The 26,843-nt window shown below is 44.3% G+C and overlaps 1 protein-coding gene and 1 pseudogene across 2 annotated transcripts in view; one reads left to right on the top strand and one right to left on the bottom strand.

Annotated features, from left to right (window-relative positions):
• Positions 1-26,843, top strand: part of RASGRF2 (Ras protein specific guanine nucleotide releasing factor 2) — a 203,959-nt gene that overhangs the window by 37,068 nt on the left and 140,048 nt on the right. The gene's annotated exons all lie outside the window — the stretch shown is intronic.
• LOC149524175 (uncharacterized) lies at positions 15,089-15,904 on the bottom strand (annotated as a pseudogene).

The following is a 26,843-nucleotide window of genomic DNA, read 5'->3' as shown; positions in this document are numbered from 1 at the left end:
ATTAGGGAAAAGTTCCTAACTGTCAGGGTGGTCAAACACTGGAATAAATTTCCCAGGGAGGTTGTGGAATCTCCATCTCTGGAGATATTTAAGAGTAGGTTAGATAAATGTCTATCGGGGATGGTCCAGACAGTATTTGGTCCTCCCATAAGGGCAGGGGACTTGACTCGATGACTTCTCGAGGTCCCTTTCAGTCCTAATAGTCTATGATTCTATGATTATGCAGGGTTCTGTTTAAACCACCGTGTCTTAACCATATCCTGTCTTTTCCTTTGCTCTCAGTCCACATACTCCTTCCCTTCTGTCCACTATGCTTTACTGTTACTAACTTCTCAATGATCATAGAAGCTTTAGTCATATTTCTAAGCACAGATTAGTGCTTTGCCTCTTCATATCTCTTTTGACAGTGCTTAACAAGCCAGATAGATCAAGTCCACAGTGCCTAAGGAGTCGAGTTGTTAATTGATTTAACAATTTAAACAACTCAAAATTAGTTTGGGGCATATATTGTATATGCTGCACCCATGCTTTTCACAAAATGAATTTAAAATGGAATAAACCTTAATCCTGACCTATTTGTGATTGTACGGAAGTGGTGCTTTTGTAATAAACCTAAAAAGGAAAAATAGTAGATTTATGCAGCATGATTGTTCAGACTTGGAAACTGTTGAGATGGCCAAATAATAAGTGATGCCAGCAATAATCTAGAGTTAGAATGGAATTCATAGAAAAGGATAATTTGCTTTGCAGATCAGTGATCGATTATGAGAGATGAAAAATTTATCCCTTTTGGGACAAGATGAAAATCAATGATTGAGACAGATATACGGAACAAAGGCCTAGATCGTCAAAAGTATTTAGGTTCTTAATTTCTATTGAAGTCAGGAGCTTAAACACCTTTGAAGATCTGGACCAAAGTTTATTTTTCATTTGGATTAACTACAGAACAAAGACAATATCTATTTTCATTTTTGTTTCTCGTATGATTTTATAGAAATGGCTTTATATTTTTAATTTTTTCCTGCTTATTTTATACATTTGGGATAACATCAGATCCTCACTTCCCTCTCTTTGGCAGAGGTCCTTGTGAGATCTTTAAAAGATCTGAATAGTGATATTACATAGCAAGCATGAGTGGCACGTGAACGACAGGCTGGGGGAGGCTAGCTCCTAGCCCAGTGCCTTCTACCCGAGGACCCATCCCTTCTACGCCCTTGCTCCTCTGCCAGATCCCAGAGGCCCCTCATCGCAGCTACCAGCCCCTGCCCCAGGTTAGTCCTTCTAGCCTCAAAGCACTGGGAAGCGGCATGGCCTCATCCTGAACTGGGGCATCGGTGCAGGGAGTCTGGAGGCGATCACTGCCACATGCAGAATGGGTGGGAAGGAGGGATTCTGGGAGCAAAAAGGGGAGGTGGGGCGCTCATGACCAGTGTTTCTTTTAATTTTTTCCTTCCCATGCATGGAATGTATTTTGCTATGTGCAACAATATGGAGCTGATGAGTGACACATCACCTTCATATTGGTGCACGTAACAAAATTCAGGTGGTGGGATGGGGCAAAGGCATTCTGAGTGCGGGAACGTGCTCAGCCTTGAGGCACAAAATTGTGTTGTAGGCAGGAGCGGCCCAAGGCTGGCTGCGGCAGCTGGCACCCCAGGCAAAAGGCGCGATTGGCGTCCCCACCTGCACAGTTGTCAATGGCCGTGATGTAATTATAGGGCACCACGGAGCCCCGTGACGTCATCATCGGGTGCCTGGGCTGGCGGCGCCCTAGGCAACTGCCTAGTTTGCCTAGGCTTACGGGCCGCCCCTGGTTGTGTGAGGGCTCTGTCTGGCGTTGCAGGCTCTGGGGTGGAGCTGAGGATGATGGGCTCAGGGCTGGAACAGAGGGTTGGGGTACAAGGGCTCCACCTAAAGATGCAGGATCTGGGGTGGGGCTGGAGCTGAGGTGCTCAGAGCTGGGACAGATGGTTGGAGTGTAAAGGCTATGTATGCCTGGGGGTGTGGGCTCTGGCGTAGGGATGTAAAATCCCATTTAATCAGTGAAAAGGTTACCAGTTTGTTTAACTGGTTAACCACTTAAATGGGGGTGGGGTGGGCTGGGATGAAGTGGCCCCCCACGATGGGTGAGGGCTGTTCCAGCTGAGCTGGAGCTCCCCACAACCATGGTGTGGTGGGCTTGGTCAGGCTGGAGCAGCCAGTTAACCAGTGAACCACTGACCACCCTACTCTGGAGTGGGGCTGGGGCAGAGGGTGGGGTGCAGGAGTATGAGGGGGAGTCCTCAGGGATGGGCCATAGCAGGTGAGCTCAGGGCTGGGGATCTTGGGGGCTAGGCTGCTGCAGCAGGTGTGTGTGGGGGATTCTAGGCTGCCCCCGTCATGTCAGGTGAGGGTCTGGGCTGCCCCAATTGCCCCTCCCAACCATGGCAGTGGGAGGTCCAAGACTGGACCACAGCAAGGGAACTCTGGGGCTGGGCCATAGTTGCCTTTGAGCTGGGGGAAATGCCTGGTTCAGGCTGTCTGTCCAATGCTGACAGGCCGGAGGCTAGGTTGTGGGTGCGGTGGCCCTCCCCTCCTGTGGGTTCCTTGAGCACCTGTGCAGTGCTAGTTTACAGGGACCTATGTCCATGACTTGCTGTTTGAGGAGGCACAGCAGCCTATGGTACCAATTGCTCATGATAGCAAGATAACCAGAACTGCAGCTATCTCTTTCCATAACCAAGAAAATAACAGATGTTAATTCTTTTTCCAGTTCCTTTTGAGCTGCTAGAATTAGGCATGAGATTGCAGAGGTGGTATAGGAACAGCAACTCTGTGGCATGCTTCACTTAAACATGCATAAAACCTTCCAAAAATATACTTTGAGACGGGGGCGATAGGGAGTTTGAGGAGTATGTTGTAAAGCTCGAGCAGAGAGAGCAGCCACCTCACATGTCATTCACCCTTTTATGTCTGAAAAATTTCCAGTTGTGTAATAATCTGTCCTGGAATTAGTACGGCTCCAGGAAGGATTAACACCCCTCCATGCCTTTCACCTTCAGCAAGGGTCATGGTGCACAGGTTGGAGCAGTATTCCTCTGCAGCATTCCAGTCCTGTGAAGCACTAGGGGAGGGTCACTTTTTGCTCTGGACCCCTCAGATCTGTGGGATTCTGTTTTGGTTCCTTGCCTGTGACTAGTAGTCAGATTCAGACCACGCATAGAGTTAAACAGGAGAAACCACCACATGCGCTGACTTTGTAGTTGCGCTGACTTTGTAGTTGGAGCACCCATGGGGAAAAAATATTGGGTGCTCAGCACTCCCTAGCAGCTCCACAGATCAGCTCTTCTCCTTCCCCCTCACCACCTCCTGCCTACCAGTGATCTGCTGTTCAGCAGCAGGCAGGTGGTCTGGGGACAGGAGGGGAGGGAAGGGTCAGAAGCAAGGGTGGGAATAGGTGGAGGAGGAGCATGAAAAGTGGACAGAGTAGGGGCAGGGAAAGGTGGGGTAGAAAAAGTGGGGGGGCTTGAGGGAAGGGGTGGAGTGGGGGCAGGGCCTGGAGCACAATGGGGGTCAAGCACTTCCCAGGACTTCAGGAAGTAAGTGCCTTTGTGAAATGAATGCAGTTGCCTCAGATTTACTCCAGTGTTAGTGAGAACAGAATCTGGTTCTCAGGCTCCAAAAGTTTTATAGGACATATGTCCTTTGACTTTGTCCCCCCTCCCTTTTCTCCACAACCTCATCCCTCCCATGCATAAAGCTGGAAATTCCTCTCCCCCTTCCCGAGAGCTTCCTCTTCCCTTTCCACAGAGTTTATCTCATAGATTTTTTTTTTCCTGCTGGAGAGACAATTAGATGGTTAGGTTAAGATGTAAAATACAGGGCCTAAAACTGAGCTTCAGAGGTGAAATCCTATTCCAACTGAAGTCAGTGAGAGTTTTGCCTTTAATGCCCCTCCAAGATTATTGCACCCCTAGCCTTATTTTTCGTGATTCAGCACTGGCTGTTCCAACTGACTTCAGTGATAATTACTGGCTGATCAAGAGTTGAAGATCAGGCTACATTTTTAGGCATCTATTTTGAAAATCTTCTGCAATGTTCCTTGTGTTTCTACATACATTAGACTTTCTAGATCACTTATTAATTTTATTTCTAGATTTCTTTCAGTGTGTCCTATCTTTTGTTTTTGAGGAATCTTGAATTACAAACAGCGTTCTGGTTATAGTGACCTCTGCTTTGCATAAAGAGGAACTGTGTCTATGGAACACTGGATTTCAAACTCATATTGAACCATGCAAACTCAAGTTTTATTGTCACTGATACTTTGCAAATACTTTAACTTACTGACGTTAAATGGTTGCTTCACTATATATTTTAGGTCTTCACTGCTTCTATATATAGGTAGTGTTTTTCAGCAGTTGTTTTAAATTGTCACTTACAGCTTTAAAATGATAATCTAGTATAAATATGATAGGCATTGCTCTCGGTCTCAATGACAAGGGATATGGGATAGGTCTCAATTACAAGAAATATCTCAGTGACTACTGGAAATGAGTAAAAGTTATAAAGCAAATATTTTGAGTAGCTAAAGAGCTATGACATTGCTTGCTTGTATTATATACAAATTGAACCTCTCTAGTCCATTGCCTTTGGGACCTGACCAGTGCTGAACAAGAGAATGTACCAAACCACAGGAGCTCAATATTGCCTAGCAGCATTACCACCACTTTCACTGCTTACTGGGCTCTTAGAAGACATTTAGGGGTAAATAAGAGCTAAATAATTGCACAGAATCCTGAGTCAGGACTGGTGACTGTAAACAATCTTTATGGGACTTCAGGAAACATGGTTGCTTTGCCCCTTCACATACACACACACCCCACTCTCCCAGCTCTGCTGCTTCTCTATGTAATACTCCTAGCCCTGTGCAGAGAACTAGTACGTGATCAGCTCACCAACAGCCTGGCTGGCAGGTTCCTTCTGCTCTCTTTCTTCCCACCACCCTCCCCACCTCTAACTGGGCTAGTGCCCAAGGAAAGCTCAAGACCTTCAGGCGCAGGGTGCTGGCTAGAAGTCAAAGCCTCACACAGCACTGGCATGGAGAAGCCTCACCACCCTTCATCTAAGCTCTGGAGTTGCAAGGGGAATTAACTTCCAGCCTTTTCATGTCCTTCCCCTGCAGGCTCCACAGCAGCCCCCAAAGCACCCCCTTCGCCTACCTCCAGGGATTGTGGGGCTGTTTTGTCTCCAAGCACCCTCTCTTAGTAACCTGGGCTTGCTGAAGCCCCTACAATCAAGTTCTTTGGGCTCTAGTATACAACCACAATGCATCCTCAGGGATTAATCCCCTGCCTGCATGCACTATAGCCAGCATACAGGAGACCATATGTCACTGGCCAACAGCTGCCTTCAACACTGTTTCTCTTTCCCCATGATGAGGAGGAAGAGAAGAGCTCTGCCAACACATGGGCCAGGTAACCTCATCTCACCTTCCTTCTTCCCTGTGGCGGAAGCAGCTTCTGTGTCTTCCCTCTTGCACGGTGCTGAAAGGGTGCTGCTGGCCACATTCTAGTGTGAACCCTGGCAAAAATCTGGGGCATGTGGAGAGCATGTGGCACTTCTTGCTTCCTCCCCGCTCTGTTGCTCTGTGAAAACACAGCATCAGGTACCAGGAGAGGTGGGGGCATCCCAGAGGCACATCCAGTAATAGAAGTGGAGAGCACCAGGTAAAGAGGGTTGCTCAGTCGGTCACCCTCCCAGTGTGAGAGACAGGTATGGGTGTGCGTCACCCTTCCCCATGTGCCTCCTAAAGCCTTAAAAATAAGAAGGTAAATAAGCATAATCCAACTATGCATCATTTATTTTGTAATAGGTACAGTCAGCAATGTTAATTTTAATGTTTGTACTGCATAGTTGTGATTTATTGTTGTTGAACTCACTTGAGTATGAGTAATTTTACCAGGTGTCTTGTTTTGTGCAGAGGGAAATATGGTCATCCTCTGGATGAGCATCTCCCATGGCCTGTTGGGAGTTAAGTGTACATAGATGGACCATTCAACTTGAATAGTCCCTACACAATGTTACCACATGAGCAAAGACATTTGAAATGTAGGTACATAGGTAATATTCATAATTTCAGTTTTCAAAATGATACATGCTTACAAATAGAATAATCATATTCAGAAAACCATAACTCTTCTATTGCCACCTTTCTTAACACACTTTGTACAAGATTTGTTGCAATTATATAACTGTTGTAGCAACAGTGATTTACCTGGTCTTGTTTTAATTATATAATGTCACATACACTCTCATCAGTCCTCCCTATTTCTCACTGGGGTAGAGTGGAAGGGATTGTGTAGCAGACTATGCTGGCATCTTGCCAGTGAGTGTTTGTATGGGTAAGAAAGTAGAACTAGATATAAAATCCAACAGCTGCTGGAGTCTTGGAGCATTTGTAACATGTTGTTTCTCTGTGAAGCTGCATGGTATCTTTGATTACTTCCTGTAACCATTTTGAGAGTCATTAAGTAACAAATCAGTGAATGAGAAAGGAATAAAATTTTAATATAAAACAAACTTGAGAGTTTCAGCAGCACATGGTCTCATAAGGTTTTTTCCCAACCTCTGCTTCCAGGGCACATCTCCAAATTCCCCACTCACAACACTGTCCCTTGTAAAGGAATGTCTCCAAATCATAGTAATTCATAAACATATCTCTATACTTTCCCATACACTAGGGTTGCCAGGTGTCTGGATTTCAAGTGGAACCTCAGGTTGAAAAGGGACCATGGCAGCTCTGGTCTGCACTGCTGATAGAGCCATTAAAAGTCTGATTGGTGCTGGCAGGCTCCCTGTTTAGCTCTGCATGGCTCCTGGAAGTGGTGGCTCCTAGGTGGAGAGATAGTCAGGGAAGCTCTGTGTGCTGCTCCCATGAGGGATGTGAATGTTTAACCAGTTAACCGGTGAGGATTGGAGCAGCTCCCCATTCATGGCAGGGAGACATTCCAGCCCAGCTGCAGCAGGTGGGATGGGGTGCTCCAGTACTGCTGGGCTAGTGGAGCCTCCACTATTCACCCCTTTTAATTAGTTAACCAGTTAACTAATTAAACAGGATTTTATATCCCTATTTGAGACCCAGTCAAACCCCCGTTCAGACAAACCCAAGGACAGAAATCGTTGAAAAAAGCGGGGGGGGGGGGGATGGGGACTTTTTTTTCTTTTTACTCTATTTGTGGGTCCTGAAAATATTCCTTTCCTACACTCCTCTTTTTCCCTTTCAATATGACAGCTGAACCTGCACAGATAGAGAACAAAGGGTCTGCTTCTTAAGGTAGCCAGCTTATTTTTAGAAAAACATGCTGGCAGCAAAATAAGAGAATACTGTGAGTATTTAAAACATATAGGCATAAAACCATTTCTTGGTGCATGCTTTTGGCAGAAAAGCCAGGTAGAAATTCTACTGTCATACATCACGGGATTACAAACTTTAAGGCAAATATACTGAAACCAAGCCTCTGGTCCTTTGTCACCCTCCAGACTGAAATATTATCAATAACCACCATTAAGTTTAGCAATATTTATTGTACTACCCTAAAACTTTCACACCCACTTGTCCACCCCGTATGGCTATCGTACCCCCTATTCCTGGATAGATGACCCTCCAGACCTTCTGAAAGATTGACACTGGACAGGAGAAAAATGAAATGGACAAAGGGGGACATGCTTTCTGATTTTCTCTACAGATCTGAGGCTGATGCACAAGGAGCTAGAAATTGAAGAGCATGAATGCTAGAGGAAAGGCCAAATGACTTAAATGTGCATGGTAGGGGTGACAACTTTCTAATCACACAAAACTAAACATTCTTGCCCGACCCTCTGCCCTGCCCCTTATCCAAGATCCTGTCCAACCCTTTTCCAAGGCACCACTCCCCACTCACACCATCTCCCTTCTTTCGGTCACTCATTTCCCCCACCCTCACTCACTCATTTTCACCAGGCAGGGACAGGAAGTGGGGGCTTTGGCTGGGGGCCATGCTATAGGATGAGACAGAAATGAGGATTTAGAGTGAGAGAGAAGGTTCTGAGATGGGCAGGGGGAAGGGGTGTAGGCTCAGGGGTGGGGCCAAGGATGAGGGGTTTAAGGTGCGGGATGGAGCTCCAGGCTGGAGGATAAAGCCAAGGAGTTCTGAGTATGGGAAGAAACTCAGGGCTGAGGTAGGTGTACAGGTTCTAGACTGGGGGGGTTGGGTTCTGGGGAGGGGCCAGAATTGAAGGTGGGAGGGATCTTTGAGGTGGGGCAGTGAGGGTATGTGGGCTCCAGGAGGGAATTTGTATGCCAAAGGGAGCTCAGAGCTGTGGCAGGGAGTTGAAGTTGGGGAGAGGATGCAGGGAGTGGATCTGGGAAGTGCTTATTTCAGGAATTCCCTAGAAGTAGCAACATCTCCCTCTGCTCCTAGTCAGAGTCCCAGGCAGGCGGTTCTGCATAGTGTGCACTTTTTCTGCCTGCAGGATCCACCCTTGTAGCTCCCACTGGCTGTGGTTTCCAGTCAATGGGACCTGTGGAGCCAGTACATGGAGTGGGAGGTAGGGATGTAAAATTCCATTTAATTGGTTAACTGGTTAAATGTAATGTTTAACCAGTTAACCGATGAAACAGGGGGAGGGACTGTAGCGCCCTTGTCTGTGGTGGGCCCCAAGGGGCTGCAGTAGCCTTCCACCCATGGTGGGAAAGGATCTGCTCCAGCTCCCACCGATTAACCGAAACCAGTAAGCATCACCCTGAATGGTGGGTTAATTAAGGGTGATGCTTACCTGTTAACCGGTTAACCTTTCACATCCCTAGCAGGGATGTTAGTGTATAGTTGAGTAAACAATTAACCGATAAACCTGGGTTTAACGATTAATCCTATTGACTACACGCACTCCCGCCCCCTTGCTGCCTCTGTATCAGGGGCAGTAAGCAGGGGAAGAGGGGAAGGAGGCAGGAGCTGGTGCCCTGGGGAGCTGGTTTTTAAGATGTCTTCCGACGAGCACCTGATCTCACGGAGTTGCCTTGCTCCCGCCCCTGTGAATTGGTTCTACCTGCCACCTCACATTGCTGCTTCTGATACAGAGGCAGCAGCGCAGGGTAGGAGGGGCTCCCTGTGAGTGGAGCCGAGCGCTCAATGCTGCCATCCCTGCCCCTGGGGACATAGGCTATTGAATTAATCAATATCTAACATCCCTAGTGCCTAGAAAATGAGAAATAATACTTATTCATTTTCTCCACATCTTTTATGTTTGAGAGACCTCTATTATGTCCCCATGGTTGGTTTTTTTTAGAAGCTGAACAGTCCCAATCTTTTTAATCTCTTCTCTCATGGAAGTTATTCCATACCCCCTTTTTTCTCTTATCTGTATTTTTTACAATTCAAATATATTTTCTTTGTTATAAGGGCAATCAGAACTGCATGCAGTATTCAAGGTGTGGGCGTACCATTGATTTATATAGTAGCATTCTAGTATTTTCTGTTTTATTATCCATCCCTTTTCTAATGGTTCAAATCATTGTTAGCTGTTTCAACTGCTGCTGCACACTGAATGGATGTGTTCAGATAACTATTTACAGCGACTCCCAAGATCTTTCTCAAGGCACAGCAGCTAACTTAGACCCCATCATTTTGTATGCATAGTTGGGATTATACTTTTCCAAAGTGAGGTACTTTGCATTAATCAACACTGAATTACTGAATTTCAGCTGTTTTTTTTTTTTTTTTTTGCTCAGTCACCCAGTTTTGTGACATCTTCTCGTAGTGCTTCCCATTATGATTTGGCCTTAACTATCTTAAGCAATTAAGTATCATCTGCAAATCTTGCCAGTTCAGCCTTTACCCCCTTATCCAGATCATTGACAAATTTGTTGAACTCCAGCAATACACAGCAATGAAGAGCTCATTGAGAAGGACATAGCACACATAGATAGCAGGTTTAAAACAAACATAAGGAAGTATTTGTTCATATAGTACACAGTTCTTGGGAACTTGTTGCCAGGGAATGTTGTGAAGTCCAAAAGTGTAACTGGATTTTAAAAAGAGGTATATAAGAAGTTTATGGAGGCTAGGTCCATCAGTGGCTATTAGCCAAGAAGGTTAAGGAGGAAACTCTATAGTCTAGAGCTTGTGACAGCCAGAGGATAGGACTGGACAGCAGGAATGGATCACTCAGTAATTGTCCTCTTCAATTCATTCCTTTTGAAGCATTTGGCACTGATTGTTGTCCAAAGACAGAATATTGGGCTAGCTGCACCATTGATCTGACCAGATATGGTCGTTCTTGTGTGCTTAATTTGACACCTTTGCCATTATTCTAAGCTTCAGTGTGTTATGGAATACCCATAGCTCATTACACTAGCTCCCAAAGTGGAGTATGGAATCTGGGATAACATGAATTCTGTGATAGCAAGTTTTGGGGCAGAAATTTCCCTTGTCATTTTTAAAGCAAAGTGGTGGTAGCGGTACCTGTGGAAGCTATGCCCCGTTGCTGTCTCCAGTTCTTAGATGTGCTCTTTTCAATAGCCCATCAGTTACTACCGTAAAATTGCGAGTATATGTGCACCTTTTTTCCTGTTTTTTAAGGGTTAAAACCGGGGTGGGCATTATACATCGGAGGTAATTTGTACAATATTTTTACCTCCCCCTCCCAGCCAGACTCCAGGACAAGACACGGTGCGCGGGCAGCTGAACAGGCCCTTCCCCTGCAGGTGCGAGCTCAGCTGCCCTGCCCACCAGCTCCTCACCTTGTCTGGGAGCCTGGCTGACCTTGCGCCTGCTGTGGGGGCCCCCTGCTCAGCTGCCGGCGCAGCACGCTGAGCTCGCAACTGCTGCAAGGGCCCCTGGCCAGCTGAGCTCGCGCAGGCTGGCCAGGGGGCCCCCATGGCAGGCACGAGCTCTGCGTGGCTGGCCGGCATCTGGGCAGAGGGCCCCCGCAGCAGGCGCGAGGTCAGCCAACTCCCAGACAAGGTGAGGAGCCGGTGGGTGGGCCAGCTGGGCGGCAGGAGGGGAGCCCACGGCAGGCACGAGCTCAGTGCAGTGCACGAGCAGCTGGGTGGGGAACAGGTTTCAAACTCCGCCACCGGCTCCCCGGTGCTGCGCGCGCTTTTCCCTAGCGAGCCTGGAGGTGGATATACGGTAAAATCGCGGATATAATGGGGGTGCGCATTATAGATAAGAGCTCAGTTTATCCCAAATTCTAACGTTTAAAAGGTAAGTGCACATTATACTTGAGATTTTACGGTATCTTTCATCTTCCCCATAACTCCTTCAGCATTAGTAGAGGCATGAACGAGCTGAGAGCAGGGCATAAGTGAGAGATCACTGGCAATGAGGAGTACCCAGAAAGACTCTGTGTGCCTCCCAATTCTGAGAGACAAAATAGACCATTCATTATAACATGACATATTTATGTAGTCATTCCTCATGACTGTTTATTATAGGGCAGCCCTGACTGAAACATACTTACAGTCAGTTCCACTGACCAGAGTGGGGGCAAGGAGGCAACTGCCTTGGGGCCCAGTGACTCAAAAGGGCCTGGGGCTCCTGACTGCCACTACAAGCCCTTTAAATCACCACTGGAGCGCTGTGCAGCACACTCTGGGCAGCTGTGTGTGTTTGTGTGGGAGAGATGCCACAGTATGGGCAGTGCTGCCCCCACTCCTGTCCCTTCCACCAGAGGCCTCTGCTTACAGTATATTCCCCAGTTGGTCTTGACAGCTCCCAGGGGAAGAATTAAGACCACAGAGTAGAGCTGGTGCATGGTTTATCTCTAAGTTGCATCATTCTCAACAGTTTAAATGTGTGTTCAGAATTGTGGAAGGATATGAGACACTGCTGTTGAACCACAACTCTATTACCAAAAGTTTTGGGCAAGGAATAAATAAAATAAGATAATTTTGATTTTTAAAAATGCTTTATTAATACTCTGCATATTATAGAGAACCCTGAATATCAAGGTTTATTTAATACAGTTTAACTAATTAGAAAATAGATTATGGGTATTGACTGTTATTTCTGATTGCTTCCGTTATAGGAATTGTAAGGTTTGACGAGTAGTGGCAGAATGACAAATAGAAACAGAATGTTTAAAACTTATTTTTACGATAGGAATCTATGCTTTTTGTAAAATTGTAAAGAAGTTTCTATTCTGTTATCAGAAGATATCAGTAATTGACGAATCACGTAAAATGAAATGTTATCATGTCTTTTAGTAAATGCATGATTTTTATGATGGTGATTTGAAGTATTCTACAGTGCATAATTCTGAAGTCTTTCAGTATTGTATATATGACAGCTGACATGATCTAAAAGATCTTCATAAACAGTGGAAAAGGAAGACATCTTCAGTTAAACTTATTGCAGTCTAGTAAAATGTTGAAAACTGGATGTTAGCTAGACTTTTGCTTTTGTTAGTACTTAGTAGTATCTTGGATAATCACAATGCAATAACTTTGGAGAATTTATGTTGTTTTTGTAGTCTGAAAAGAATTCCATTTTCTCAAAAACTGGGCAGTTTGTCCATTTTTATGGTTATGGTCAACTTACCAATTTTATAATGTTTCTCAATTCTCAGTTTTCAGTTCTCCTTCCTGGTGTATTACGGGATATGGCACATTTCCCAGTGTGAATCCCTGTTTCTGAATGCAATTTTTTGTCTGTTACAATATGTATAGAAATTGACTTCATACATTTTAATACAGAAAAGCTGCAGAGAATCTTTATACCAAACCAGATGGTGGCAGTGAATGTTCTGATGTTGCAATTATACCTCGGGGGGAAATGATGGGTTCAGTGAAAGGTTTGCCTTGTGGGTTCATGCATCTTCGCTGTTGCTCATCAAAGATGAAGAGTTTTGATTATTAGTTTTTGTCACTCTTAAACAAATCAGGGGCATTTACTGGTAACAGCTATAAAACAGGTAAAACAGTCTGCAAAGACGTCACAAAAATACAAATCCTTCTAAATCCATTTTTTATTTCTGTGCAACTTATAATACAAATATTTATTTTATATACGTACTAGAAGACTTACCTGGTATTGCTCAGGGCCATGGTCATGGGGGCCATGCAGGCTTCCCACTGGCTTCTCCCTGGGCCAACCTGGGATGGGATAGGAAGCAAAAGGCCTGCCTACTAGCTTTGTGGGCAGCTGCTTAGGGCTGCTCCCCAGAGAAAGCCTGAGACACTAGGGGCCATGCTGCTGGCCTGTTGCTGTTCCCCAGGCCTGGGGCACTGGCTGCCCCCTGGGGTCATTTGCAAGTGTAACTGTCCCTTTCTGTTTGATGTGAAACAATCACATTCCGTGCACATCCCATTGTCCTGTCTCAACCAAACCCTGATCTTGCTTCAAGTTATGATAAGAGGAAACTGCATACCAAATTTGGTGGTCAAAGATCTTAGCATTTAGAAGGATTTCTTGAACAAACATACTGATGGACGGACACATAGGTGCACAAACTCTCTAAAATTATATAGTAGAAGGCATATGCATTGTCATAACCTGGTCAGGATGGGCATCGATCTGTTATTATATTAAACTTCAGAGTCCCATGTGCCTGTACATCTCCTAGGTCTGTAGCTCTAAGGCACACTCCCAAGTACCGGCTGCAAGACTGACAACACTCTTTGGCAGCAAGATCTCACAGTCTGTCCAACAAAACCTGGATACCAGTGCCTCATACCAGGGCACCACAATGGGGGAGGGACCATGGGATCATGCCCCCACTTCTTACCACCTCTAAAGGTAAGAGATGAGGGGAAGGGACAGTGTCCTAGGGAGAAGAGGCAGTGTGGGAGCAAGATCTTGGGGAAGAGGTGCTGTGGATGAGTGGAGCTACAGGTCTACCACTGGTGCCTCTGCTCACTGTTGGGAAGCTTCTGCCACCCCTACCTCAGACCTCCTAATCCCCAATTGCTTAGACTCCTTTCTCCCAGAGTCCACCTAGCTGTGGGAGCTCTGGTTTTCTAGTTAAAGGCTTTGGTAATAATATGCCAGTAAAGCTAAAACTACTAGCTTAGCAAAGGAATTTATTTCCACGTTACTCTTAAAGAAAAACAAGAGAGTTACAGATCTATATAAAACAAATTAAAAAAAAAAAACCTTGTAAATGCAACTTCCCGCAGTCTGATTTTCCTACTCCCAAGAGCCTCAGGCTTTTTCTGAGTTCTTAGCCATGTAGCCCTTCCAGCCTTGTAGTTTTGATTGTCTTGTTTCTGAATAGCTTTCCTTACTGAGAGAGCATTCATCTTTTAAAACAGCATCTTTCACCTTTAGGCCAATTAATTTCTGCTGGTGAATTTCTAGGCTCCAACTTTGGCTTCTGAGTGGACAGTCATTCAAAATGGTCCTGCTGTTTCATTAGGAGCATGACATGCCATTTAATGTTGATGGCACCCTAATTGCTCTCTCACAGCTTCCCAGACATAGGCTTGGATACTCTATAGCTTTCAATGAAACAGCTATGTTGACATAGCCGGGTCACCATAGGCGTGCGCAGCACATTTCATTAGGGTGTGCACCCAGGGAATTTTTTTTAAGGCGAACATTTATTGAATACTCAATCATAAAGGACATTATTTTTATTCATCAAACAAACTAAAGAAACTAAAACTTAACTAAACTTAATTTTTTTTAAATTAACAACTAAACTTTACTTAAAAAAATACAAACTTAAAATGAGACACAAAATACCAAATTTTTGCTTCAGTGATAACCAGGTGTATACAAAGATACAGTCAATTTTCATGATATTTATCTTTAACCAGATATTGAGCTAACCCAAATTGACCAAAACAGATTAAGGTTTATTCATTTTCCTGTCCTAGAGACGTTGCTTACCAGGTGTTATGGACTTAAATTCCTCAATCAGAATCATTGTAATAAACTGACAAAGCCAATTCTTGTTCAGTGTACAAAATCATGAGTGAGTCGAGGCACTGTTGGGACATTGTACTTCTTCGTTTGTTTTTTACATGTGCTAGTATTGAAAAGCCTCTTTCACATGAACAGCTTGTAACAGGTAAGACTGCGAAGCATTGAATAGATTTGTAAAAGGCCTGGAGCATGGAAGACCGATCCTATTCCTTTAACCAATCAAGCCACTCTCTGGTGGTGTTCGTAGTTCTACCTTTAGGAACAGATCCATCATAACCCCGAAGCAATCCGACTTCAGCTTCCAACTCATCCAAGGACACTTTAAATTTATTGGCAATGATTTTCATATCATCCCTGCCAATGTCTAAGCTCAGCAGTTTTCCCATTGCAATCACAATTTTACAAGTCTCCTGTTCAAATCGCTGGTCAATGCCGGTAATCATTGAGTCTAGGAGTGGGTAAAATGAAGTTATTCTCTCCTGCTCCTCTTTTGTATCAAAGTGATGCTGGGACTCAAACGCATCATCAATACGGGTGGACGTTTTTCTCTTCTTAACTGGGGGGATCGATATATCATTATCTACGCACATTTTCACACTGTCATTGAAAATAGATTGAAAATATTCTGGGCCACTTCTCATCACAGCCAAAGAGTTACGCAAGCTTTTCACCCCTGTCATTGTAGTAAGTAAGTTGAGACCTGGAGTTTGAAGAGCCTTACTCACTTTTACCACCATCTGGAGAATAGGGTGCATCATGTGAAGGGCAAAGATGAACTTGAATGAATTTAGTTCATGGATAAGACCCCTGGCTTTTATTTTAGCATCAGCAAGGTGAGTTGTTTCGATAATCTCTTGTAAAGCTTGTAAAATGATGGAGTAGTTTTGTTTTACAGCAGCCACTGCTTCTGCTCTGCATGCCCATCTTGTGTTTGATAGTGACTTCAAAGTCTTAAACTGGGATCATACTTCTTGTGAAATCTTCTCCATTACTCCATTTCTCACAGGACTCCCCTCCATGAAGGCATAAAGAGTCTGAATAACACCAAAAACATCAAAGACAGTTCTGTTTTGTTTACTTGAAGTGTATGCATCTACTGGGACGAGGTTCAAACAATGCACATAGAAGTGTACATAGAGTATTGCACTGTTTCTTTCTTTACATTTCATTTGAACTCCCGCAGTTCATAGTAGATGCACCATCAAAACAGACAAACATCACTGATGACCAGTCAATTTTAAGAATGCCAAGGACGTCATTTAACTGGTCAAAAATAGACTGAGCATCAACTGTTAATAGTCTCTGAACAGACACAAAATGTTCAACTGGATTATGTTTTTCATTGTCAAAATACTGTTCATGGTGTCCTGAGTCAGTAGTGTTGTCAGCAATTATTGAGACCATTTCTCCATTTAGTGAAGACACAATCTTTTGTTGCACAACGTTGTACAAGGCCACAATTAAATCATTTTGGATGCAATTACTCAGGTAGCATTTCGAGGAGATTGTTGCACGTGCTTTGCCATTACGGGATCATATTTGTGGAGCATATTGACAGGTTTATTTCTAAATCTTTTCTCAGAACTGTCAGCTTATTCATTGTGACCGTCTTCCACCTTTCACCAAACACAGAACAATGTCAATCAATCATTCCATTACACTTCGGTTATGGCACCGTTTCTTCTTCTTGTTTAGATAGATAAGCCTGCTTGCCCTCATCCAACAATACATCAATAGGTTTCCCCTCATTAAAACATGACCATGAAGAACAGCTCAACACATGAGATTTTGACAGCTGATGGTTTTTAAAACATTTGTTAGCTCTATACCAGTTTCTGAATCCCTTATCAATAAATGCTGGATCAGTGTGACCTTTGTTTGATGCATCATTAGAGGAGAAGAAACGGCAGTAAAAGCAAAATGCTGCGTCCTTTGATGAGCTATATTCTAACCACCTATACTTTTCATATCAATCAGACTGAAAACTTCTTTGTTTATTCTCTATTTTACTTCTAGGAAACATGCTTAATCTAGGCTGATAAGGACCTTTAGGTAATTGAGACCGGTGTTCTAATCTATTTTTTGGAATATCACAGACCAGGTATTTCGGTAGAGTACACGCGACAAAGATTACAAACACTGTAGACACTGTGCTGGGCACACCTGATGCGGCCACTTATATAGGTCAAAGAATTTTCTAGAATAGTAGTCGGAGGGGGAGGGGAGGACCAATGGTAATGCGGTGCCACAGTAGTGGGGACTCATGCTGCAAGCAAACGCGGGCTTTCTATACGTTTCTACAACATCTATATTACTCAATTCGCCGCTTATTGCATAATACGACAATCCATATTTTAAAACTAAAAGAGCATATCATGCGATTAAATTAAAAGGCAAAGCCACTTTTTTTTTTGAGACATTAGGGTGTGCCTGGGCACACCCGGTACACCCCGTATGCACGCCTACGCGTGTCACTAAAAGTCAGGCAGGGTTAACGCTGTTTGTTGGTACTTGTGCCCACCAAATACTTTCTCCTCCTGCAAGTGGGGTTTGCATTGCTGACAGGAGAGTGCTCCTGCTAACCATGAGCCATTTACACTGCTACTTGCAGAGATAAATTTTTTCTCTTTGGGAGAAGAGGGGATTTAAGAACCTGTGACCACAAAAAGTTGTTCAGTTAGCAGTGTAGACAAAGCCATAGTCTCTCCACTAGTAATCAAGTTCCTACTAGAAAATGAATGCTTAAATTCACATTCAGGGTTACATTCAAAATGAAAGTTGAAATGTACATGGCAATTACAAAACCAAAATGGGATTAATAAATTGACAGACATACCCCAGTCTGTGACAGTAATATGAGTATTACAGTATATTTATTTATATGAGGTACACACAAATTCATAGTAAACTATAGATGCACAATTTCTTTTTGTGCTTACTGAGGAACAAATTCTAGTGAAGTTTGGAAGGGCTTTAGCTAAGTAAAAATGGAGTTTAAAAACTGGACAAATATATCATTTTGGTTCAAAGACCAAAACAAAACCCCAGTGCCAGCTAATGAAAACAGGTTAGTTTTGGGGGAGGAAGGGAATAGACTTCCCAGCCTCCTGGGCAAGGTGTGGGGGCCTTGGAAAGGACATAGCCTCAGGTGGAAGGTGCGGTGCTGGGGAGTGCACCACTTCTCTCCTCCCTCCACCAAGGAGTGGCTCAGCAGCTGGTTGATCTGAGCCCATTTGAATTGCTGGGACCCAGAGCAACTGCCCCTTTTGCCCTCCCTCGTTGGCAGACATGCAGGATATACAACACAGCTATCCTCATCAGTGGACAAGAGCATTTCACAGATGGTATGCTGTTAAATCTTCCCCAATGACATCAGACCTATGAATTATTGCTGACCTATATCTAATGCACTGTGTTTTTTTTTTGTTTCTATTGGCAACTGAAATTCAAGATGACATTTTAAAAAATGGGCACTTTAGTTGCACCTGAAAAATGTTGATGCACACAGTAATTGCACATGCAAATTCTTATTTGTGTGCCGTTATCTCTGCATGTGTGTAAGCCATAGTTCCCTTGCTGGCTGCAATTTCCCATCTTAATTTGTCAGTATAATTATTAAATATAATATATAACACTTGAAGCAAGATTGTGACATGTTTATGACAGTATATAGGGAAATAAGGTGAATTAAATCCCTTTATGACTTGCCACACTGCTGCTCTACACAGTGGAAGAAGAGCAAGCAATATATGTAGCTTCTCCCACTCCCACTTGCACAGCTAGGCAGAGAGGAACTGGGAGTGGGTGGAGTCTCAGTTTTGGCAATATTATATACATAGGAACATCAGAGTTGTCTTATCAGATTGGATCAGACCCAGGATCTGTCTAGTCTAGTATCCTTTCTTTGTCAGTGGCCACCACCAGATACTTCAGAGGAAAATGCAATAAACTTCATAGTAGGCAGTTTTGGAATCTGTCTGCCACGAAACTCTAATCCCAACCACTAACAGTTGGAAACTGACTTAAGACCTGAAGCAGTGAGGTTTTCTATCCCTTCTATTAATTGCTATAGTTCCTCTGGCTATTCTTGTCATCCATACAAATATCTAGTCCCCCTTTGAATCTTGCAAAGTTCAGCTCCTTCAGAGAAAGAAACCTTGCAGTAAGCAATTATGTGATAATTTGTTCAAGGGAAATGTTCTGTCTGTCCACCGTTAGAAGTTGGTTTATGCTCTGAGTATGAGGGTTTAAGTTCCTTCAAAAGCACTTATTTTCTTTAAAAAACAAAACTTGTTATATTGTCCAATCCTCCTTTGAATCCTGCCAAATTCTGCCTGCAGAGAGGACTGATTGTCTCCTCTTGGAAATACTATATGAAGTTGTTTAAAAGACCCCTTATCTTTCCTCTTTTTCAAACCATGACAGCTTCTGATCTAGAAGTGTAAGTAATATGTCAGTCTTGTTTTGCGTGCCCTGAAAAATAAGTCAACTTGAAACGCAGTCTGTTTATTTTCCTGATTTTTTTCTGTAAATAGAAAAGAATATACAGAAGAGATATGGTTTGAATTTGGGATTGGGTGCCAGGAATGATTGAGTTCTAAATCTTTCTCTGGTACTGACTTTGTGTCACCTCATCCCAGGAACCATTCTGTTAAAGTAAAACTGAGTTGCACCTCCTTCCACCAGTACTAAATTTAGATCCGTGCCCAATCCTTTTGGGTAAAATGGGCATCATAATCCTTATCCATAGATCTGTTTCAAGACTAGTTACTGTTTAACTGCTTTCAAAATAACAAGTGCTGAATATTCAGGTCTTTAAAGTATTACCTGCTAGATAGTCAGAAGACTAACCTCAGTTTAGAAGTATACATTTTCTAATGATTGTACAATGCCAGAGCTCTGGGGGATCCTTTTTATAAATTAATATTACATCTCTTAATCAGTGTCCCTGCTAAGATTTTCCATCCATGAGCAGTTTTGTCTTGTGCACCAATATTGAGGCAATGTGCTCTTGTTCGGATGTGTGCCAGTGTGGCACCCATCAGTCATACTGCTCCCCAATGTAAGCGGGGGAATGATCCCGCTATTGTGGGGAACTTTCCTGGCTTCTATACACCCCGGTGAAATGAACCAGCGAAAGGATCTGAGTCCCTGCTCCCACTTCCTTTACCCCACGGCTCCCTGATCCTGAGGGCTCCCCCTTCACTCTCCGGAGTAGCAGAGCCCTTGAAACCCCAACAAGGCAGGGCCCAGGTTTCCTGGGGCTTAATCCCTGACCTTGTAGTCACTAGGGGCAGGAGTTAGGGTGTCCCCACTCCGAGGTGCTCTCTTTACACTGCAGGCCTTCTTGGCCCGGTGATCACTTCATAAGGTTCAAAGCAAATACAATTTATTAAACAACAACTTATTAAAGAGAAAAGAATAAGACAAAATGAGAATGGTTAAATGAGAACACACAGCCCTGCTCTGTAGCACAGGGACATCAAAACAGCAGTCTGCAGGGTGTAAGGACAGTCCACAGTCTCTTTCTTAGAGGCCCTGGATATGCTGCAGGGTGGGGGGGGGGCCTACAGGCTGGACACGCTAGCTCTGGTAGTGACCACACAGTCTCAAGCTCGAAGTGGCCAGACTCCTCTCCCAGTCCAGAGCCTTTCCCCACACTTTGCTGGTCCCAGGTGCTCACCACATCCAGCTGCTGGCTGTGCTGCTTGGCCAGTTCCAGCTCCTTGTGTTGCTTCTCTGTTCCTTTTGGCTCTGAGCACTGCGAGTCTGCTGCTCAACACAGGCTCTGCACTCCCTGTGCTGTGTATGCCTGGCTCTGCTGCTGCAAAAACTGCCCCTCAGCACAGCTTGCACTCCTCTTAGCAGTGTCTCAGCTCTCTGTTCCTTTTGCAGGACTCCTTCATACAGCTTGCACTGCTCTTTTCAGCTCTCTGTCTTTGCAGGACCTCTTCTGCACACAGCTTGTTTGTTCAGAGCGAGAGCCAGAACAATCCCAGCTCACAGGGAGGACGGGGCCTGGCCTCACCCCTTCCTCACTGGCCTGTCCAACTTGTCAATCAGGCTGAGCTGGAGTGTTGGCTGCTTTCCATTGTCTCTGGGGTCAATCAGTCTCATGAACTCTTCCCCTTCAGATACTGTGAGCTGGCAAACCAAAAACTCCCACAGAGTTTTAGTAAGGGGTAACAGTCCCCTTACACCAAGAAACTTTCCCACCCCACAGACCTCAGCCCGCTCCTCCTTGCTGGGACCCTAAGTTGTGTTCCCAGGCAGCACCCCCCCACCTCATGGGGAGGTGAGACCTGCCACCCTGTGTGCAGGGCAGGGATTACCCCAGGCTGCTCCTCAACGGGCTGGCTGCAAGTCCCAGCCTGGGGCAGAGGGAAGATGCTGCCAGTGCTCAAGGTTGGCAGTGAGTAGGGTTGGGAAGCGACACGCGGAGAGCTGGGCTGGGGGCGGGCGGAGAATCAGCAGGGGGCTGAACGGTGTGGGGGGTTCTGAGAACCAAACGGCAGTAAGGGGGGAAGAGGAGTACGGGGAGGAGCAGAGGTGCAGGGGGCCCCAGCTCCAGGAGCAGCCACACAACAGTTTTTCCCTGGCCTCAGGAGCAGCCATACCACAGTCTTTCCCTGGCCCCAGGAACAGCAAAGCAGCCACCACATGGGGAAGAGCTGAAGCTGGGACCAAGGCTGTTTGGTGGCTGCTCAGCTGCTCATAAGAATGTCCATATTGGGTCAGACCAATGGTCCCTGTTTGCCGACAGTGGCCAATACCAGATGTCCCAGAGGGAGGGAACACAACAGGTAATCCTCACATGATCCTTGTGGGGGAAATCTAGCTCCCCTGGGGTACAGAGCCCCCAGAAGGGTCCGAGACTGGAGGTCAAAGCAATGAGGCAGGAGAGAAACCTAGAAGGAAAACTTTATTATGCATGCATGCAGGCTGACAGCAGAGCAATAGCAGTCAGCCCCGAGAGACAGGTTCAGGGATCCTTTATACAGTATGCTCAGACAGTTTAGTTGTTGATTGTTTTCCTTTAACATATCAAAGTCTCAGCAGAAGTACTCTGAGATATTTCTGTTCACACCAGGAGTGCTAGAAGTAAGTTTTACAGAACAAAGCCACATCAGAACTTGAGTGGAAAAGTCTACAAGGCAAACTGTGACAAAGATAAGGGTTTACATGACAAATTGTGACAGACTAGGAGTATTCATGAACTTGAGATAGGCATTGTAAGGGTCTTGATTAGAGTTAATTTGATTTCACTCTGATACAGGGAGAGAGGTCTGGAAAACTTTTAACCCTTACAGCAGTTTTCTTTTAGAGGGTTTTGATTTCTGCACAGTCCCCAAAGGTCCGTCTAGCCCAGTATCCTGTCTGCCTACAGTGGCCAGTGCCAGGTGTCCCAGAGGGGATGGGCCGAAGACAGTGATCAAGCAATTTGTCTCCTGCCATCCATCTCCAGCCTTTGACAAACAGAGGCCAGGGACACCATTCCTTACCCGTGGCTAATACTTTTTATGGACCTAACCTCCATTAATGTATCTAACTCTTTTAAAAACTCTGTTATAGTTCTAACCTTCACAGCCTCCTCTGGCAAGGAGTTCCACAGGTTGACTGTGCTCTGTGTGAAGAAGAACTTTCTTTTATTAGTTTTAAACCTGCTACCCATTAATTTCATTTGGTGTCCTCTAGTTCTTATATTATGGAACAAGTAAAGAACTTTTCTTTATTCACCCTTTCCACACCACTCATGATTTTATAGACCTCTATCATATCCCCCCCGTCAGTCTCCTCTTTTCTAAACTGAAAAGGCCCAATCTCTTTAGCCTCTCCTCATATGGGACCCGTTCCAAACCCCTAATCATTTTAGTTGCCCTTTTCTGAACCTTTTCTAATGCCAAAATATCTTTTTTGAGGTGAGGAGACCGCATCTGTATGCACTTTTCAAGATGTGGGTGTACTATAGTTTTATCTAGGGGCAGTAAGATATTCTTTGTCTTATTTTCTATTCCTTTTTAATAATTCCTAGCATCCTATTTGCTTTTTTGACTGCTGCTGCACACTGCATGGATGTTTTCAGAGCACTATCAACGATAACGCTTAAGATCTCTTTCCTGATTAGTTGTAGCTAAATTAACCCCCATCATATTGTGTATATATAGTTGGGGTTATTTTTTCCAATGCACATTACTTTACACTCATCCACATTAAATTTCATTTGCCATTTTGTTGCCCAATCACTCAGTTTGGTGAGATCTTTTGGAAGTTCTTCACAGTCTGCTTTCGTTTTGACTATCTTGAACAGTTTAGTATTGTTTGCAAACTTTTCCACCTCACTGCTTACCCATTACCCCTTAGTAAGGCATGATTTCCTTTACAGAAACTATGTTGACTTCCCCCAACAAATTATGTTCATCTTTGTGTCTTGACAAGTTTATTCTTTACTGTAATTTCAACTAATTTGCCTGGTACTGACATTAGACTTACCTGCCTTTTATTGCCAGGATCACCTCTAAAGCCCTTTTTAAATATTGACATCATGTTAGCTATCTTCCAGTCATTAGGTACAGAGCTGATTTAAAGGATAGGTTACAAACCATCATTAGTAGTTTCACAATTTCACATTTCAGTTCTTTCAGAACTCTTGTGTGAATGCCATCTGGTGCCAGTGACTTGTTACTGTTAAGTTTATCAGTTTGTTCCAAAACCTCCTCTAATGACACCTCAATCTGGTACAATTCCTCAGATTTGTCACCCTATGAAGAATGGCTCGGGTTTGGGAATCTCCTCAATATCTGTAGCCGTGAACACTGAAGCAAAGAATTTATTTAGTTTTCTCCGCAATGCCTTTATCAGCTTTGGGCATGTCTAGACTTGCTTTCACTTTCAAAAGAGTATATGCAAATTCGCACAGATCACATTTTCAAAAGAGGAACTTTTGAAAATGAAAGTAGTCTGGATGTGGGTTTTTTTCTGAAAAGAACCCTTTTTTGAAAAAACCGCATAAACCTCCTTTTTTTTAGGAAGAGCGTTTTTTTTTTTTTTCAAAAAATCCACATCCAGACTACTTTAATTTTCGAAAGATCCTCTTTGGAAAATGCAATTGGAAGAAGATATGCAAATTTGTGCTGAATTTGCATATCCTCTTTCAAAAGTGAAAGCAAGTCTCCAGGTGTCCTTTGAGTGCTCCTTTAGCATCTTGATTCTCCAACGGCCCAACTGGTTGTTTAGCCTGCTTCTGATGTACTTAAAAAACATTTTACTATTACTTTCTGAGTTTTTGGCTAGGTGTTCTTCAAACTCCTTTTTGGATTATTATGTTTTTACACTTACCTTGACAAAGTTTATGCTCCTTTCTCTTCTCCTCACTAGGATTTGACTTCCACTTTTTAAAAGATGTATTTTTATCTGTGTCTGCTTCCTTTTACTTGGCTGTTAAGTAAACAGCACTTTTTTTGGTTGTCTTACTGTGTTTTTTAATTTGGGGTATACATTTAAGTTGGGCCTCTATTATGATGTCTTTGAAAAGTTTCCATGCAGCTTGCAGAGATTTTACTTTTGTCATGATTCCTTTTAATTTCTATTTAACTATCTTCCTCAGTTTTGTGTAGTTCCTCTTTCTGAAATTAATTGCTACAGTGGTGGGCTACTGAAGTGTTTTTCCCACCATAGAGATGTTACTACGGTCACTATTTCCAAGCGGTCCAGTTATATTTACCTCTTGAATTAGATCCTGCACTCCACTTAGGACTAAATCAAGAATAGCCTCTCCCCTTGTGGGTCCCAGAGCCAACTGCTCCAAGAAGCAGTCATTTAAGGTATCAAGAAATTTTATTTCTGCATCCTGTTTGGAGTGACGTGTACCCAGTCAATATGGCTTTGAAGTAGGAATAAGATCCTCCGGAAAAGGGCGCTTTTTCCGGAGGATCGGGGCCAGTGTAGACGCTCTTTTCCGGCTTTCCTAAAAGCCGGAAAAAAGCGGCGGACATTTTTATTTAAATGCCGCGGGAGATATTTAAATCCCCCGCACATTTCCCTATTGCGATTTCAAAAATTACCATGCCCCTTCCGGAAAAGGGGCCAATGTAGACGTAGCCTATGGGAATAGTTGAAATCTCTCACTATTTTTGAATTTTCTATTTTGGTAGCCTCTCTAATCTCCCTTTGTATTTCATAGTCACTATCACTGTCCTGATCAGATAGTAGATAATATATCCCTACAGCTATATTCTTATTATTGGAGCATGGAATTACCATCTATAGAGATGCTTTGTAACTTTTTGGCTCATTTAAGAGTTTTCCTTCATGTGATTCTATATATTTTTTTTCATGTATAGGGCCACTCCCCCACCAGCACGACCTGTTTGTCCTTCCAATTTATTTTGTACCCTGGTATGACTGTGTCCCATTGATTATCCTCATTCCACCATGTTTCCGTGATGCCTATTATATCGATATCCTCAATTAAAACTAGGCACTCTAGTTCACCCATTTTATTATTTAGACTTCTAGCATTTGTGTATAAGCACTTTAATAATTTGTCACTATTTATCTGTCTGCCATTCCTTGATGTGTTAGACTCTTTTTCATTGGATTGTGTGTCATCTGATCTGACATACTTCCATCCTTTCCTCCAAACTAGAACATAGAGCATCTCTATTAATAGCCCCTCTCCTAAGAGATGTCTCTGTCCAATCCATGTGCTCCTCCACACCTGTCGGCTTTCCCCCAGCCTTTAGTTTAAAAATTGCTCTATACCCTTTTTAAAGTTAAGTGCCAGCAGTCTAGTTCCTGTATAGGCTCCCCCTATTCCAAAAGTTTCCCGAGTTCCTAATAAAATTAAACCCCTCCTCTCTATGACAGGGGCCACATGGCAGGTGGCTGCCCCATGTGCCTTTTCCATAGCACCCTCATTTGGCAAAATGTGGCTCTACTGAAGACTGTCTTAGTTTTCCCTTCACTCAGGGCTCTTTGAGTCAACATCAAAAATGCACTTATTGGCTCAAATGTATTAAACATCTTTCAAAATAGAACTCTTATTTACAGAGTCTTCATCCAGTTTCAGCAGGGTACAACCTCTCTTCCTCGAGAGTCTGTCTTCCTGCTTTTCTACTACAGTAGACTTCTGATAATCCGGCACCTTTGGGATCTAGGTGTTGCTGGATTATCGGGTATGCCGGATCCGGGAGGTACTCTGGCGGGGGGCTGTGACAGGTCTGCTGGGACTGCACTGAAGGAGGAATAACGGTAGTTCGAATTAGGAGCTTTAATTTGAACTACCTAGTCCATGCTGCGTGTAGCCGCGAGCAGGTAGTTTGAACTAAGGGCATTTAAAAATGGTGCCTGCCCAGGAACATGCAAATGAAGCCTGGGATATTTAAATCCCAGGCTTCATTGCGAGTTCGAATGCCTACATTAGCCACCCTAGTTTGAACTAGGGTGGCAGTGCAGACATACCCTACTGCAGTCTGGAGGGTGCGGAGCTCGCTCCCTTCCTGGAAACTCTCGGCGGCGGCGTGGGGCTGAGCACAGCTGGAACGGAGCAAGTTCAGGGACTTAGCTCTTGCACCCTCTCCTCCGCTGCCGCTTGCAGGCCAGTGACTGGGTTTCCCCAGCTGGCCTGTTGCCGGCGGCTGCACGGGGCTTCCCCCACTTTCCTGCAAAACAGCAGAGGGTTCGCCCCTCGCCGCACCGTTCCCCGCCCACCCCCACCCCCTGGCCAGACGCAGTGCAGGTCCCGGCAGACCTGTCACGGGTATAATCCCCTTCCCCTCTTCTCCTCTTTCCTTTCCCAGCCGCGAGTGCCATGGAGCTCACAGCAGCTCCAATTGTCTGGCTGGCCGGAGCACTTCCAGGTTCCAGTTGGTGCTGGACTATCGGGAGTTCCAGACCACTGGATGCCAGACAATGGAGTTTTAAGGTACTTCTTGCCCGGAGGCTTGCCTTCTTCACAAA

The sequence above is a fragment of the Pelodiscus sinensis genome, chromosome 6, assembly GCF_052426305.1.
Source record: "Pelodiscus sinensis isolate ZL-2025 chromosome 6, ASM5242630v1, whole genome shotgun sequence".
Taxonomy (NCBI): Eukaryota; Metazoa; Chordata; order Testudines; family Trionychidae; genus Pelodiscus; species Pelodiscus sinensis.
This window is presented reverse-complemented; position numbering and strand designations above follow the sequence as displayed.